The 16,194-nt window shown below is 48.6% G+C and overlaps 1 long non-coding RNA gene across 1 annotated transcript in view; it reads left to right on the top strand.

Moving 5' to 3' along the window:
• The window catches only part of LOC125912902 (uncharacterized), a 129,442-nt gene that overhangs the window by 29,397 nt on the left and 83,851 nt on the right, over positions 1-16,194 (top strand). Inside the window, exon 2 of the long non-coding RNA XR_007454867.1 lies at positions 3,683-3,759. This is a non-coding gene — a long non-coding RNA (uncharacterized LOC125912902). The remainder of the gene's footprint in view (positions 1-3,682; positions 3,760-16,194) is intronic.

The following is a 16,194-nucleotide window of genomic DNA, read 5'->3' as shown; positions in this document are numbered from 1 at the left end:
AAGGTGCTCTGTTTGTGAAAAGTCAGTAGGCTGTGTCCTCATGGCACGTGCACCCATGTGTATGTATGTTCCGTCTCAATTTAAAAATAGAGCGGGAAACATCTAGGTAGATATTAAAGTCTCTTCATCCAGGACACTGGGTCTCATCGAGGACACTGAAGTAGCTCTCAGGCTTTTTCTTACAAAAAAAGCTTACAAAAAAGCTGGTTTCCCTCACACAGAACAGCTTTGCTTTGTTTGGAAGAAAGAAGATCTGAGTTTTGAGCTAGACCTTAAGACAGTGGGGGGAACTTGGCTAATAATATTACGTTCGCTGCCCTTGATTGAGCTCTATATTTTGTGGATTTTATTTGATTTTTTATGTTTTAAGGTCTCTGAAACCAGGACGCATTGTAGGAAAAGGGCCATGTTATGATTAACTAAATTAGGCAGTAAAATAATGGTGTGATTATAACTGGAGTCTTTTTTTTGAGAGAGAGAGAGAGAGAGGGAGGGCGCCAGTGAGCAAGGGGCAGAGAGAGAATCCCATAAGGGAGAGAGAGAGAGAGAGAGAGAGAGAGAGAGAGAGAAGCGGGGCTCACCCAAAGCAGGGCTCGTGCTCACCCAAAGTAGGGCTTGAGCTCACCCCATGTGGGACTCACACTCGGGAACCGTGAGATCATGACCTGAGCCCAAGTCAGATATGCTTAAGGACTGAGCCACCCAGGTGCCCCCGATGAGTCTTAATTCAAGAAGTAGGGTGCTGTGTGCCAGGATCTCTGGTGTCCCGTGGGTACATTTTCCGTGTAACCCTCACACCATCGTATGAGGGATCGGCTGTTGTTAGCTGTTTCCCGGATGAGGAGTTGCAGCCTGAAGTCGGGTGGTCACGTGCTCAAGGTGACAGAGCTAGTCAGAAGTGGACTCAGGATTTCAAGGCATCTTTGTTCAAAGAAGGAGCAAGTCTGGGGCCCGGGAGGGTGCTGGCTTTTTCTTCCCAGAGCCTGAGACAGCCGGGTCAGCGGCGAGCACTACCAACTTTCAACGCAGCCTCTTGTCACCCAGGCCCGTCCCCCTCTTGGCCCCGAAACCATGGGATTCTTTCCCTGGTCCCAGGAGGGCTCCCGCTCTGACATCTGTGGTGACCCCCCCCCCTCCTGTGGAGAGGAGGGGGATGGAATGAGATCTCAGGGGATGGAGGGGGGAAGAAATTCCAAGCCCAGCTGGTTTCCTTCACATAATGCAGATTTGCTTAAATGGGAATTAGGATTAGTGCTGGATTTTGCCTTTCCTGGCAGACTGGTAATAAACTAATCTCCTCTCAGACTGCAGGAAGGCAGAATTCCATCGGAGAGGGAGACAGCTTCAGGCTCAGGAGTGCAAAACCCGTAAAGTAATTTTATTATTGACAGGCCCTGCCCACACTGCCTGACACGCAGCCTGCAGCTTCTTCCTGATGGGGCTGCAGCCTTTAATTTCGTTAATGGGTGACATTCACCTGGGCTGCGTGGCTGATGGGCACACTTGACATTAATACGTGTTCCCCGTGGTCCCCAGAGCTCATAAAAGCTCATTATCAGCTCTGAGCCCGTAAATGTAGTTCCCGGCTCAGGTGGGCACGAGTTCCTCAGACATGTCCCCAGGCAGTGGAACAGTGGCCATCTGCGGGGGGCCAAGAAATAAATTCCTCCCTTTGTCCAGGGTACTTGGCCTCCCAGCCATCTGGGAGGTGATCGGAAAAGAAACTCTACAGGCAGCAGAACCCTGGGTTCAAATCTGCATCCAAGAAAAGGAGCTCTTTCTGCCCTGCTATTGGAGGGGAGTTGATCCAGTGTTCGGGGAAGGCTGTTTGTCAGAATCTATTCAACATGTGGCCACGTCCAGAGCCCCGGTCCAGCCATCCCACGTCCAGGCGTCCGGGCTGCGGACTTGCACCAACATTCCCACACGGTGACGTAAGCAGGCAAGGGATCATGGCCACAAGCTTGCAATGGCTGGAAATGGAAACATGCCCTATACGGAAGGTGGGGCAGGTAAATAGGTACTGTCCGCACCTGCTAGGAGACACTGAGCAGCTGTGAAGAAAACTCAGGAAGATCTAGATATCCTTAGAGCCATACGGAGACGTGGTGGTCCTGTTAGCGGGGGGCCGGGGGGGGGGGGGGGGGAAACCGTGGGCGGCAAGGTCCCATGTGTGCAGGGTCCCGTGGGCCCACACGGGCGCATGCTCCCGCACACGTGTGATTACAGGGAGTAAAGCCTACCAGGTCATGTTACGGACGTTTTGCAACGGATAAGGAAGAACTTTCACTTTCGTAATTACAAGTGGAAAATATGTGCGTATACTTCCATATCCCTCCCCGTACGTCCGTGTCTGTGGACGTACACGTGTATGTGCATGCATACAGATCATGGATTCCTCTGATTGTAGCCTCGGTCTGGTCCATGATACATGAGGTTCCCAGGGCCAACTCTGCCTGGGTGGGCATCTGAGGCAAAGATGGCCCCAATGAGGCCACATCCTCTGGCCAAGCCCTGTTCCCCATCAGTTCGCGGGGAGTTCTGGGAACCTCATCCATGCGTGAGGTGCATGGAGCTGGGATCTGTGGCGTAGACCCAGAATTCATTGCTCTCCCGCTATAGCAGGTTTGACCTCCCACGGACCTGGCTTCTAGTCCTGGCTCTGCCCCGTCTCGCCCTTACAACCTTGGCCAAGTTATCTGACTCCTCTGGGTTCATGGCCGTCGTCCCCAAAGTGGGGATACTGTCCCACAGGATTGTAGAGGGTTTCGGGATTGTTGTCATCATCTGAGACCACACGAAATTTGACCAGGCCTTCTACTGTGTGGGCTGGTCCTTGAGAGCGGAAGGAGTCTGGGAGGTTTGGGGGTCAGGGGGCTCGGCTATCCCGTCTCTGCTGTAAGTTTTGCTCTTTTGTTCCTCAGCCGTGCGTGTGCACAAGCCGGTCCCCGCCCCCCACCCCCCCGGGACTGGCCTCAGCCTTGGCTGGCAGGTATGTGGCCTGGACGTGGCGAATTTGATCCTTGTCCTGTGACCTGGGGACTCTTCGTCAAACTGACAGAGGAAGTGGGGGAGAGGCCGGACTTCTGGCCCCTGCACGCTGGGGCTGAGTTGTTTTTTTTTCACTACCAAAGACCTGTCCTCTCTATTATTTATCTCTTCACGGATCCCAGATCCTGAAAGTATTGGTCTGCCCCAAAAAGCCTGCATTCATTAAGCAGTGATTAATTGTCTCTCACGTTTTCAAAATTACTCAGAAAGCCTTTTTTTTTTTTTTCCGCCTGAGGAAAAACAGAGTTTCCACAGCAGATTGGTAATGTTGTAGCTAAGAGCAAAGAAACGCGATGCGATGTTGTGGTTAGCGTGTGTGATGTCATCACGTGCCCGTTGTCCAGGCTCCTGGGCTGACTTTGGAAGGCCGAAAACGGGCTCCGGTCGGTAGGCTCTGGGGACGCCATCCTGGAAGCCTCGGTGGGGCTGAGTTCTGTCTCTCTGGCCGCAGATGCCCGTCTGGCTTCTGCGCCTGCAGAGACAGAAGGGGTTGTTCACGGGGCTGTTCTGGGGAGAAGAGCAGGACCTCGGCGGCCAGGTGCGCACCTGAACTGAGGCCGCCCCCAGCAGCCGCATGCCCCGCGAGCCGTTGCCTTTTGAAAATTTAGGTCTCTCTCTTCTCCTTCCACAGTTCATCCTGAAGCCATCAGAGAGAGACCTCAAGAGAATCCCGACCCTCCTGGAAGGAACAGACACCAATTGGAAGAGGTACGGTTTGGCAACATGGCGGCATCTTACTCTCGTGAGAGTCTGATCTTCTCTCCTCTGCCCTTCCCACCCCACAAACCCTCCACTGCTCAGTGAGAGAGCCTTCCGCTGATGCTGGGGTACAAGGGCAAGCAAAGGGCGGCTTCCCTCTTGTCCCCACCCCAGACATTTTTCAGGGTTGGGGAGGACACCTGAAGCGTGAGGAGAGAGAGGCAGGTGCTGAGGTGGGGTCTCACTGGGGCTGGCTGCTGCCCCATGAGGCGGCCACCCATCACGGTTGCTCCTCGGGGTCGTCTGAGGAAGTGAGGGTTGACGCATGGGAGGCAGTGAGCCCTCCAAGGGAAGGCACCGTGATCTTGGGATTGTGAGAAGGAAAGAACTTTCTGGAATGACTCCCTCATCCCCACCGTCCATCTCAGGACTCTTGGATACGGTTCACCCTCCAGGAGGGAACTGAGAACGGAAGAGTCTTTGGTCCGCTTCTTGGTTTCTGGGAGCTGCTGGGGCTGCCCACGATCCCAGAACTGGTGATGGGCCGGGTGGCCTGATGGAAGGTTCCTGAATGAAGAGCCAGGACATCTGTCCTCTGGCCCAGTCTCTGCCGCCGTTGTGCCTCAAGGGCCCTGATGAGCCATTTCGTTCATGGGGCCTCATTTTCTCGCCAGTAAAATGGGCAGCAGCGGCTTGAAACTCTGTTCCAGCCCTCGCGGCCTCAGTTTCTGAGGCTCCCAGCCCAGGGCTGGACCTGAGGAAGTGATGGGTGTGGTGAAGCAGCAGAGAGGCAGAAAGGGAGTCGGGGGTTGGGAGGGCTGCGGAGAGGAAGGGCGTTGGAAAGCTCTGGGGAGATTTGACTGCCAGGTTTGGCCAAAGGATGTGCCTCAGACCCTCAGTGGAAAGACCACAGAGTCTGAGGTGCCAATGGACTGAGTTTGGGACCCGGCCGATCAGAAGCGTCGGATCAACAACGGAAGCCCTGACTGAGGGCTTCTGCCTGCCAGGCGCAGTGCTAAGCACCAGCATTCAGTCTCTCAGTGGCTCTGTGGTCTTGGCACTAAAATCACCTCCATCTTAGGGAGGAGAGAATCGGGCCTCAGAGACGTTAAATGACTTGCTCAAAGTCACACAGCAGCGAGTGAGCTGTGGCTGAGATTTGGAGCCCTCTTCAAATACAATTCAACATACAATTCTTGTATGTTTTCCTTTGAGTGACTCTGTGACTTGAATCTTAAGGTTAACAAAATCCTTTAAGCCAAATCACCCCTCGAAATTGCATTTCTTGAAAGGACATAAAAATGATTGGTTTCCTTAGCCTAGAGGGTTTTGTTGTTGTTGTTGTTGTTGTTGTGGTTTTTTTTTTTTGCTTTTAAACCTTGGACTCATCATGAAGTCTCTGTAGGTCCTGTTTTTCTGATCTCTAAAAGGGGAGCATAACGTCTATCCATGGGGTTGTTCTGGGGAGAAGATGAAATGAGGGAGGTACAGAAGCCTCCCCTACACACCCCTCCCCCTGCCTTCGCACCCCAAAGCTGCTGCGAGAGTCAATGGGGGGTACACACTGGGGAGTCCCGCACCCAACCGTGTGATGGCATTTGCAATTCCAGCTGCTTCTGGTGCTGTGGTTGGGAAGCACTCGGCCACTTTCCTAGACACTGATCTGATATTCCGCTGGCCTCTGAGCTCATCCGATCACTTCTGGAGTGAGCCGCAGGCTGGCCGGGATGTTTCAGGCCAGGATCCAAGGCACGGTGGCTGGCTCCCAGAGGCAGATAAAGCCAGGTCAGGCGGGGCCCCAGACAACGGTGGCGTAGGAGCGGAAGTCCCGTGCGCCTTGCGGCCCACCCTGTCCTGCCAGCTGCCTGGGCCATAATCTCAACCGTGAGCCTCCTGGCAGCCTGCCCTGCCCCCCACAGGAAGCCATTGCCTTATCTCAGAGCCAGGATCCCGCACGCTTTTCTTAATCAGGAGAAGGCGCTGAAGCGCGTCGGAAAAAGCTTAACTTCCCCAGGACCTATCTGCTAGGGATGTTTCTCTATCAGGGGAAGCCATGGGGCTCCGTGTCTGAGAGGAGAGAATCTCTTTAAGTACAGAAAAAAGCAGCAGGGGTGCTTTTGTTCTTGGTTTACCTTCAAGAAGTTTGCAAGGGAGCAGAGTGATGTAGCCTTGCCCCCCTCGTTCGCTGGGAAACAGATGCATGTTGTGGAGTCACAGGGAAAATACAAAGATGACCATAAGCAACGGGCAGACAGGTGTGTGCTGTTGTGGGAAGTGTCTGCTGGGGTTTGGGGCCAGACTGATGGAAGCTGGGTCCCAGCTCCGCTCTTGGGTAGCTCTTTGCCTCCGGGTGAGTGATTTTGTCTCCAGAGTCTCAGTTTTCTCATCTATAAAATGGGCAAATAGCATGCCCAGGAAACCTCCTGCAGGACACTCCTGCTTGCTTTGAACAGCAAGCCCCCTGGGATAATGTGGCCTTCCAAGGTGACCTCCTTGAAGAGGCTCAGGCTCTTGGGACGTAAGAGCCCGGTGTTTGGGACCAAACAGTGAGGTTACCCTGGAGACACATACCTCTTTCTGCGCGTGGTCTAAAAAAGGGCCGAGAATGGGGCCTGGGTTGTGTCAGCTCTCCGTTCTGACACCCTGGGGCGTGGGGCCACCTTGGGTGTGAACAGTTCTTCCTGAGCCTTTATCCCATGGTTTATACTTCACTCCTGGTGACATTTACTGGATGCTTTCTGTAGATAATCGTTGATCCCTCCTGTGCCCCAAGGGGCAGATATTAGTAAGCTTTATATAGGTGAGGATAGCTGGGATTCAGAGAAGTTGTAAATTACTCCAGGTTTCATGTCTAAAAAGCAGTCATATTAAGACCTAAGCACGGGGCTCCTGCCCCAAGGACGACGTGTTTGCCGCAGCACCCATGGTGCCCTCAAAGACACCCCATGCGGGACCCTTCCACACCAATAGAGATCTACACCACACCCCACAGCACCACCGTGGCTTCCCAGGGTGCCACTGACAGCACCCATACAACCTCTGTGTCTCCCTATAGCACCCACAGAGGTACCCACAGCACCCACGAGGCACCCTGCACGACACGCAGCATCACCCCGTGGTGCTCACGGCGGTCCTCCTCCTGTGTTTTCCACCCAGCCTTGCACAGAGTTCAGAGCTCCGGGAGACCAGGAAGCCCACTGATGGTTTTAATCTCCCCAGCCAGCCCTCTGCAGCAGGCTGAGGGAGCCAGTGAAGGCAATTGCTAGGAAGCATGGGGATCTGCCTCCTGCTGAGATCTGACAGCAGGAAGCAGGTGGCAGGGAGGGGGTGACAGAAGCCTGGCTTCCCTAGGAGAACCTGTCCCCGGACTCCAGTTTATCTGCTTTTTTTTTTTTTGTTGCTCATACTTTTGGTATCATACCTAAAAATCCAGTGCCACAGGCCATGATGATTCACCCCTGATTTTTCTTCTAGGAGTTTTATGGTTTTAGCTCTTATATTTAGATCACTGATCCATTTTGAGTTAATTTGGGTACATAGTGTGAGGCAGGGGTCCAGCTCCATTCTTTGGCATGTGGTCCTCCAGTTATCCCAGCACCACTTGTTGAAATGACTATTTCTTTCCCCATTGAATAGTCTCTGCACTCTTATTGAAAACCAGTTTGCCATAGATATATAGGTTTGTTTCTCTTGGTTCTGTTCCATTGGTCAATGTGTCTGTCCTGAAGCCTGTATCATGCTGTTTTGATTACTGTAGCTTTTTAAAACAATTTTTTTTATGTTTTTATTTCTTTTTTAGAGAGAGAGAGAGACAGAGCGAGTGGGAGAGGGGCAGAGAGAGAGAGAGAGGGAAACACAGAATTCGAAGCAGGCTCCAGGCTCTGAGCTCTCAGCACAGAGCCAGACATGGGGCTCAAACTCACAAGCCGTGAGATCGTGACCTGAGCCAAAGTCAGACACTCAACCGACTGAGCCACCCAGGCGCCCCACTATACTTCTTTTTTTTCTTAAATTTATTTATTTATTTTGAGAAAGAGCATGAGTCGGGGAGGGGCAGAGAGAGAGGAAGAGAGAGAATCCCAAGCAGGCTCTGAGCTGCCAGCTGACGTAGGGCTCGATCTCACAGATCGTGAGATCTTGACCTGAGCCGCGACCAAGAGTCGCGTACTTAACTGACTGAGCCACCCGGGCGCCTGATCACTATACGTTTATGTGTAACTTTTGGAGGAGTCTTAGTATGTTCTTTTTTTTTTTTTTTTTTTAATTTTTTTTTTAACGTTTATTTATTTTTGAGACAGAGAGAGACAGAGCATGAACAGGGAAGGGGCAGAGAGAGAGAGGGAGACACAGACTCTGAAACAGGCTCCAGGCTCTGAGCGGTCAGCACAGAGCCCGACGTGGGGCTCGAACTCACGGACTACGAGATCATGACCTGAGCCGAAGTCGGCCGCTTAACCGACTGAACCACCCAGGCGCCCCAGGAGTCTTAGTATGTTTTAAGCTCCCTGGTGATTCTAATGCCCACCCTAGTGTCCCTGGTCTTTAGAGGAAGTTGAGGCACAGTTAGGGAGGCCAGTTGGGAGACTGCCAGAATGATGTAGGGCAGTGCGGGGTGGCCGGGATGCGGTCCAGATGCAAAGCCACAGTTATCGGGGTAAAGAGGTCATGATGGAATTGAGGGAAGTTAGTAAGGGAGATGTTCCCATCCTCCCTAGTCCTCAGAAGGCCTTGGAGAAGCCAAAGGTGAGAGTGGAAGCCAGTGGTCCAGGTGAGCTCCATTAACCTCCTGCCCACCCCCAGGGTGATTTGGGGGAAGATCTGGGTACTAGTCACAGCTCTGCTCCACCGTGTGACCCTGGACAAGTTGCAGGACCACACTAAACCTCTATAAGGAGGGTCAGTATCGTCTGCTGCGAGCGAGGGTCAACAGGTCAGCTCTGCAAAGGCTAGAAGGGGCTTAAAGGCGACTGAGTGCTTGGCAGAATCTGTACCCCAAATTTCCTGCCAAGTGCTTGTGAGAATCTGCCCAACTGTGTCTGGGGGATTGGGGCAAACGGCCTCCACCGTGGCCTCTGCTGCCTCGGGCTGTCCCGGGCCGGCTGTGATGGGTCAGAGTGTCTTAGTCTGCTGAGTTGAAATGTACTTTCTTGTACCCTTCATCTGCTTGCCCCTAATCTGCTTTGTGGGCCTGCAGAGAAGAAGCATCACCCCCTTCCCTCCAGGCTGCTGTCCCACATCCTTGTCCCTCATCACACACCTCCCCTCTGCTGCCGAGAGGTCATGGCTACCTCTGCCTCCCTCTGAGGATGCAGGTCTTAGTGGACTCTTGACTTCTTGTTCCCTTGACCTTCCTCTGGGGGGACTCTAGCCTGCACTTGACACTTTTATAGTTCAGCCCTCAGAGCCAAGGCCAGAGCTCCGGCCGTGTTCTGACTCCAGCCAAGGTGGGCAGGACCATCACCTCCCTCAGTCCAGACCTTTTATTTCTATTCCTGCAGCCGAGATGGCATTGGGTCCAATGATTTCTGCATCCCGGTTGGATTCAAGCTCCCATCTTTTCGTTGACGAGGTAGAAAAGGGATGCACTCTTGCCATCTACATCACATTTTCCATCTGGTATTTATAAATCATGGTGCAGTTTAATGCAGGAGGGAGAGCATAGCTTTGGCAGTAGATGAACTTGAGAGCTATTGTTTAGCTACTTACTGGTTTGGGCAAATGAACTCTATTACTCTCCTGTTATGTGAAGATAGTCATTGTAATTGCAGGCTTCATGGTCAAGATTAGATGAGATGATGGCTATCAGGTATGTAGCCCACCCCCTGGGAAGGAGTCCACATTCCAGAAAGGGTGGGTATCATTACCGGTGCCATCTGAACCCCTGAACTGTTCATTTTTCTGCAGTTCTGACAGATGGGGTGTAAGCCTTGGGTTTCAGCCCAGGATGGGGCACCAGCCCCCATGCCTCTTCTCCCCCCTGGCTTCCCCCTCACTCTCTGGCTGGGACACGTATGTGAGGGGACAGGATGACAGGTTCTCACCACCCCAGCTTCCTGCTCACTCAGCCCAATGTCTGCCAGAACTTTCTGGCCTCAAAGCCAGCCCTGTGTCCACATGTGACTCATGACAGCAACCTGGTCTTTTTCTGCCATCGAGGATACTTTCCATCCCAAACCTTTTCCTTCCTTTCTTTTTCAAGTTGTTTTAAATTTACACAAGAAGGTTCACCCCTGGCCCATACACAACTTCGTCCCTGAAAGGAGACAAAGCCAGGGAAGCTTCTCTCTGGGACGCGCTCTGTACACGGTTGGCTACGAGAGCCAGGCCAGGCACACCGTCTGCTCTGGGGGGGCGACTGCTCCTTGACATCGTGGGGAGGCACTAACAAGTCTTTGTTTTCCTCATCTAAAGATGGAGCCAGTCTTTTCTGCTGCTTTTCTGTTCATGCAGCAAAACCGAGCAGAACATGCTCTTTAGGAGGATTTATTTATTTTTTTAATGACATAGACTCACATTGTGAATCACAGCTGAAGCACTTTCAAATATGCAGGTGTGGTAAGGAGGGAGGAAGCAGGAACACCATTTTCAGACGCATGTCAGCAACAGAGGAAGGGAAATGACTTGCCCAAGGTCACACAGCTGTGGTGTGTTAGAGATGGGCCTGATCTGGTGATCTGCTGCTGCACCCAGCTGTCTCTTTTATTAGTTAAAAGCGTGAAATGATAGATTTTAATTAATGGCCTAAAAATAAAGGGAAGAGTCCAAATCGGCTGGCAGTGCCGTCTGTTAGCTGGGAGTAGTTTAACGACCTGTGCAGACAGAGCTGCTGATGTGAGAAGAAATGAATGATGCCATCCCCTGTGCTTTGGGGCCCGCCAGAGTGTCCCCATTCCTGGGGAAGGGTAGGGTTATGTTATGAAAGAAAGGCACAGTGGGATCGAGGAAGGAGATTGCACTCTGGACTCTGAAACCTTTTTTTTTTTTTTTCAACAGACTTTATTTTCTAGGGCAGTGTTAGGTTCACAGCAACATTGAGGGAAAGCACAAAGAGTTCTCATATTCCCCCTCTTTGCACATGTACAACCTCCCCACTACTGACAACCCCATACCACAGTGGTACCTGCATTACATCGATGGACCTCCGTTGACACGTTATTATCACCCAAAGCCCATAGTTGGCATTACAGTTCTGCTGGTGTCATACATTCATTCGGTGGGTTTGGTCAAATGTAGAATGACACGTATCCACCACTATGGTATCTTACGGAATGGCTTCACCGCCCTACAGATCCTCTGTGCTCTGCCCATTCATCCTTCTTTCCCCTCAAAGCCATTGATCTTTTTACTGTCTCCACAGTTTTGCCTTTTCCAGAATGTCCTACCGTTGGAATCATACAGGATGTCGCCTTCTCAGATTGGCTTTTTTCACTCTGAAATATGCGTGTGAGCTTCCCCCATGTCTTCTCATGACTTGGTAGCTCATTCCCCCCCCCCCGATTTTTTTATTTTATTTTGGTAAATACAGATAACATAAAATGTACTGTTTTGACCATTTTGAAGTGTGCCCTTCAGTGGTATGAAATACATTCACACTGTCGTGCAGCCACCCCCACGATCTATCCCTTAACTCGTCTCATCCTTTGAAGCTGAAACTCTACACCCATTAAACACTAACTCCCCATTCCCCTTTCCTCCCAGCCCCTTGCTACCCCACTCTTCTTTCTGTCTCTGTGAGTTTGACTACTCTGAGTACCTTATTATGTGAATGGAATCATACAGCATTTGTCTTTTGGGGTTATTTTGGGTTTTGTGTGTCTGTGTGTGTCCCCAGCGTATTTCGCTTCGTGTAATGCCCTCCGTGTTGTAGCAGGTGTCAGACTTTCCTTTGTAACGTTGAATAATATTTCAGTATCTGGATGCACCTGAGTTTATTTATCCGTTCACCTCCTGAAGGACATTTGGTTGCTTCCGAGTTTTGGCAGTTATGAACAAAAGCTGCTCTGAGCCTCCGTATGTAGCTTTTGGTCACAGTTTTCTTTTCTTTGTTTGGTTTTGGTATTAGGTTACTGCTGGCTTCGTAGAATGAGTTAGCATGCATTCCGTCTGCTTTTATCTTCTAGAAGAAACTGTTGAGAACTGGTACAGTTCCTTCCTCATATGTTTGGTAGAATTCACCAGTGAATGCATCTGGCCTGTGTTCTGTTTTGGAAGGTTATTAATTATGGATTCAATTTATTTAGTAGATATAGGCCTATTTAGGTGGTCTGTTCTTGTAGGAGTTTGGGCAGGTTGTGTCTTTCCAGGACTTGGTCTCTTTCATCTAAGTTACTGAATTTATGGACCCAGAATTATTAACCGTATTCTTTTCTTATCCTTCTAATGTTCATGGGAACTAAGGTGATGTCCCCTCTTCCGTAATTTTATAATTTGTATCATCTCTCTTTTTTTCTTCGCCTGGCTAGAGGCTTGCCAATTTTATCGGTCTGCTCAGAGAACCAGCTCTTGGTTTTATTTTCTCTGTTGATTTCCTGTTCTGTGGAGCCCATGTTTTGGTGGTGGATCTATCGCGGTCTGAGGGATTGTGACGTAAACCCCGTCCGTTCTCTGATTCTCAGTTTCCATATCTGCAGAATGGCTATGGTGACAGCAATACCTGATGGCAAATGGCAAAGGTGAGCCCACATTCATTGACTCAACAAGTATGTATTGAGCCCCTATTGTGTACTAGGTACTGCTGTACGTGCTGGGAATATTGTAGTGAACAAAACAGCAAACCCTTGGCCGCTCCCCGTCCCTTCCTGCACCTGATATTGCCTGACATTCGGTTTATTTGTTTGGTCTCTCTCTCTCTCTGTCCCCAAAAGGAAAACAAGCTCCACGAGGGCAGAGACTTTGCTGTTTTGGCTAAGAGGCACTTGGAAGGCCTTTTCTGAGCAGATGTCATTTAAGCAGAGACCTGAAGGTAGTGAAGCCCTGATTTCGTCTGCAGGAAGAGCCTTCCTGATGAAAGGAATGGCAAAAGTAAGGGCCATTAGGCATGTGGGAGTGTCAGCAAGGAGGCCAGGGTGCTAGAGTGAGGGTGGCATGGAAGGAGAGGAGCTGCCAGCCAGGGTGAGGGCTTTGGATTTTGATTCTAAGTGTGATGGGAAGCCAGTAAACACGGAAGAGACGGTGAAATTTACATGTTACCAAGACCACTCTGGCTGCTGGGTAGAGAACAGGCTGTAGGGGACAGGGAGACCAGCATGGAGGCTGATGTCAGAATCCAGGCACAAGATGAAGTGGTCGGGAAAGACCAAATGGTGCTTAGAAGCCCAAACATTCAGGATCTATTTTGAAAGTAGAGCTGGGGCGCCTGGGTGGCTCAGTTGGTTAAGCATCCGACTTTGGCTCAGGTCATGATCTTGTGGTTCATGGGTTCAAGCTTTGCGCCGGGCTCTGTGCTGACAGCTCAGAGCCTAGAGCCTGCTTCAGATTCCGTGTCTCCCTCTCTCTCTGCCCCCTCTGTGAGTCAGAGAGACTCACACTCTGTGTCTCTCAAAAAAATAAACAAACATTAAAAAACACTAACAACAACACCAACAACACCAACGACAAAAAGCTGACAGCTGACAGAGTCACTAATGGGTTGGATGGGGTAGGGGAAGAGTCAAGGATGACCAGAGACCAGATGCCTGTAGACAGGAGCCTGGGTGGGCTAGGCTTTGGTGGACAGGGAGGGAAACCTACTGAGTTCTGTTTTGGGGCATTTTAAGTTGAGATATTTAGTAGCCATCCAAAGGGAGTTGGCAAGAAGTGGATGGATTGACAAACCTGAAGTTCAGGGGTGAGGTCGAGGTTGGAGAGACAAATTTGTAAGTCATAGTTTATAGAGAGTATTTCAAACCCTGGGCCTTCAGGAGATCATCTAGGGAGTGATGGAGTGTAGATGGAGAAGATGATGGGGGATGCAGGGTCTTTGGAGACCTGGGGAAGGTGCCCACTGGTGGCTACCTGGAGCTGCCCAGGGGCAGCCCATCCTGGACGCTGGGGAAGACAGATCTTATTTTCACAATGTGCTGGGAGCTGTTGAGTGGCACGGAATGAGGATGAGAAGCCAGCTCCAAGAGCAAGCCCTGGGTGCCTGCTCTGAGGGAAAGCACTGTAAAACTGTCAGTGCCTGACATAAAATATAACAGGTGCAGCAGGTCTGTTATATTTATATATTATAAGTTATAATATATAATTATATAAAAATTATATAAAAATTATAAAAAATTATATAAAATATATATAATATATAAATATATAAAAATTAAAATATATAATTATAATATAATATATATTATAAATTATATATATTTATATATTAACAGGTACAGCAGGTCTGCCTAGGGTACTTGACATTCAAGGAAGATGGTATTCTGATACCTGCCTCCTCTATGCAACGAAATTATTTTTGGCACTAATGATGAAATAAAATCAATTCTAACAATGGCCAGAAAAGAAACACAGATGGCAAAACTTACCTTTCAGAGAACTTCATATGTGTAACCAAGCCAGTTGACAAACATCTTAGCACAGAAAATGAAAAAGTAATGGGTTCACACTTTTTAGTTACATTAATGGGTATTTCGGAAAAAGAAAGAAATGCTTGAGGAAAGTTCCAAAAAAGCGAACTCCACACGGTTTGGAGAATGGCTTGGATTCTGAATCCTTATTCTTGAAATGGACATGCTTCGCGGAGTCCATTTGCATTGGGTCTGGCTACATAAGTGGTATTCTTTGAACTAGCTTCCATGTAGTACAATGTTTATTAAACTTTAAGTAATAAAAGTTTGGTCTTGTGAAGCTTACATACATATTACTAAAACTCACCTAGGACACTGATGAAAGATATTGAAGGCGACACAAACAAATGGAAAGATATACCATGCTCATGGATTGGTAGAATTAATGTTATTAAGATGTCCATACTACCCAAGGCAGTCTACAGATTTAATGCAATCTCTATCAAAATACCAATGTGTTTTTCACAGAACTAGAACAAATAATTCTAAAATTTGTATGGGACCACGAAAGACCCCCAAACTGCCAAAGCAATCTTAGGAAAGAACAAACTGGAGGTATCACAGTCCTAGGTTTCAAGGTATACTTTAAAACCATAGTCAAAAAAGTATGGTACTGGCACAAAAATAGACAAATAAATAGATCAATGGAACAGAATAGAGAGCCTGAAAATAAACCCACACTCATGTGGTCAATTAATCTATGACAAAGGAGGCAAGAATATACAATGGGAAAAAGACAGTCTCTTCAATAAATAATGCTGGGAAAACTGAACAATTACATGCAAAAGAATGAAACTGGACCACTTTCTTATGCCACACACAAAGATAAACTCAAAAGGGATCAGAGACCTAAACGTGAGACCTGAAATCATAAAACTAGAGGAAAACATAGGCAGTGATCTCTCTGATATCAGCCTTACCAACTTTTTTATGGATATGTCCCCTCAGGTAGGGGGGAAAAAACCAAAAATAGATTATTGGGACTACATGAAAATAAAAAGCTTTTGCACAGCAAAGAAAACCATCAGTAAAATGACAAGGCAGCCTACTGAATGAGAAAAGATATTTGCAGATTACATACAGTAAAACCTTGGATTGTGAGTAACTTGTTCTGCAAGAGTTCTGCAAGACGAGCAAACATTAATAATAAATTTTAACTTGATAAACGAGCGATGCCTTGCAGTACAAGTAGTACATGACACCAGATGTCACATGATCACAAATGAGCCAACGGTTCTTGACATTCAGTTTGATATACAAGTGCCATGGATCATAAGCATGTTTCTGGAATGAATTATGCTCGCACACCAAGGTTTTACTGTATTTGATAAAGGGTTAATATCCAAAATATATAAAGAATTTATAAAAGTGGACACCAGAAAAGCAAATATTCTGGGCAGAGGACCTGAGCAGGCATTTTTCCAAAGAAGACATACAGGTGACCAATGGACACATGGGGATATGGAGAAAAAGGGAACTCTCATGCACTATTGGTGGGAATGCAAACTGGTGCAGCCATTGTGGAAAACAGTATGGAGGTTCCTCAGAAGTTATTAATGGAAATACCTTATGATCCAGTAATTCTGCTACTGTGTATTTGCCCAAAGAAAACACAACACTAACTTGAAAAGGTATATGTATCTATGTTTACTGCAGCATTATTTACTATAGCCAAGGTATGTATGGAGGCAACCCAAGTGTCTGCTGACTGACGAATGGATAAAGAGGATGTGGTAATATATATATATATATATATATATATATATATATATATATATGTGTGTGTGTGTATATATATATATGTGTGTGTGTGTGTGTGTGTGTGTATATATATGTATATATATATATATGTCCATACTACACACACACACACACACACACACACATACATACA

The sequence above is a fragment of the Panthera uncia genome, chromosome D1 (assembly GCF_023721935.1).
Source record: "Panthera uncia isolate 11264 chromosome D1, Puncia_PCG_1.0, whole genome shotgun sequence".
NCBI lineage: Eukaryota > Metazoa > Chordata > Mammalia > Carnivora > Felidae > Panthera > Panthera uncia.
This window is presented reverse-complemented; position numbering and strand designations above follow the sequence as displayed.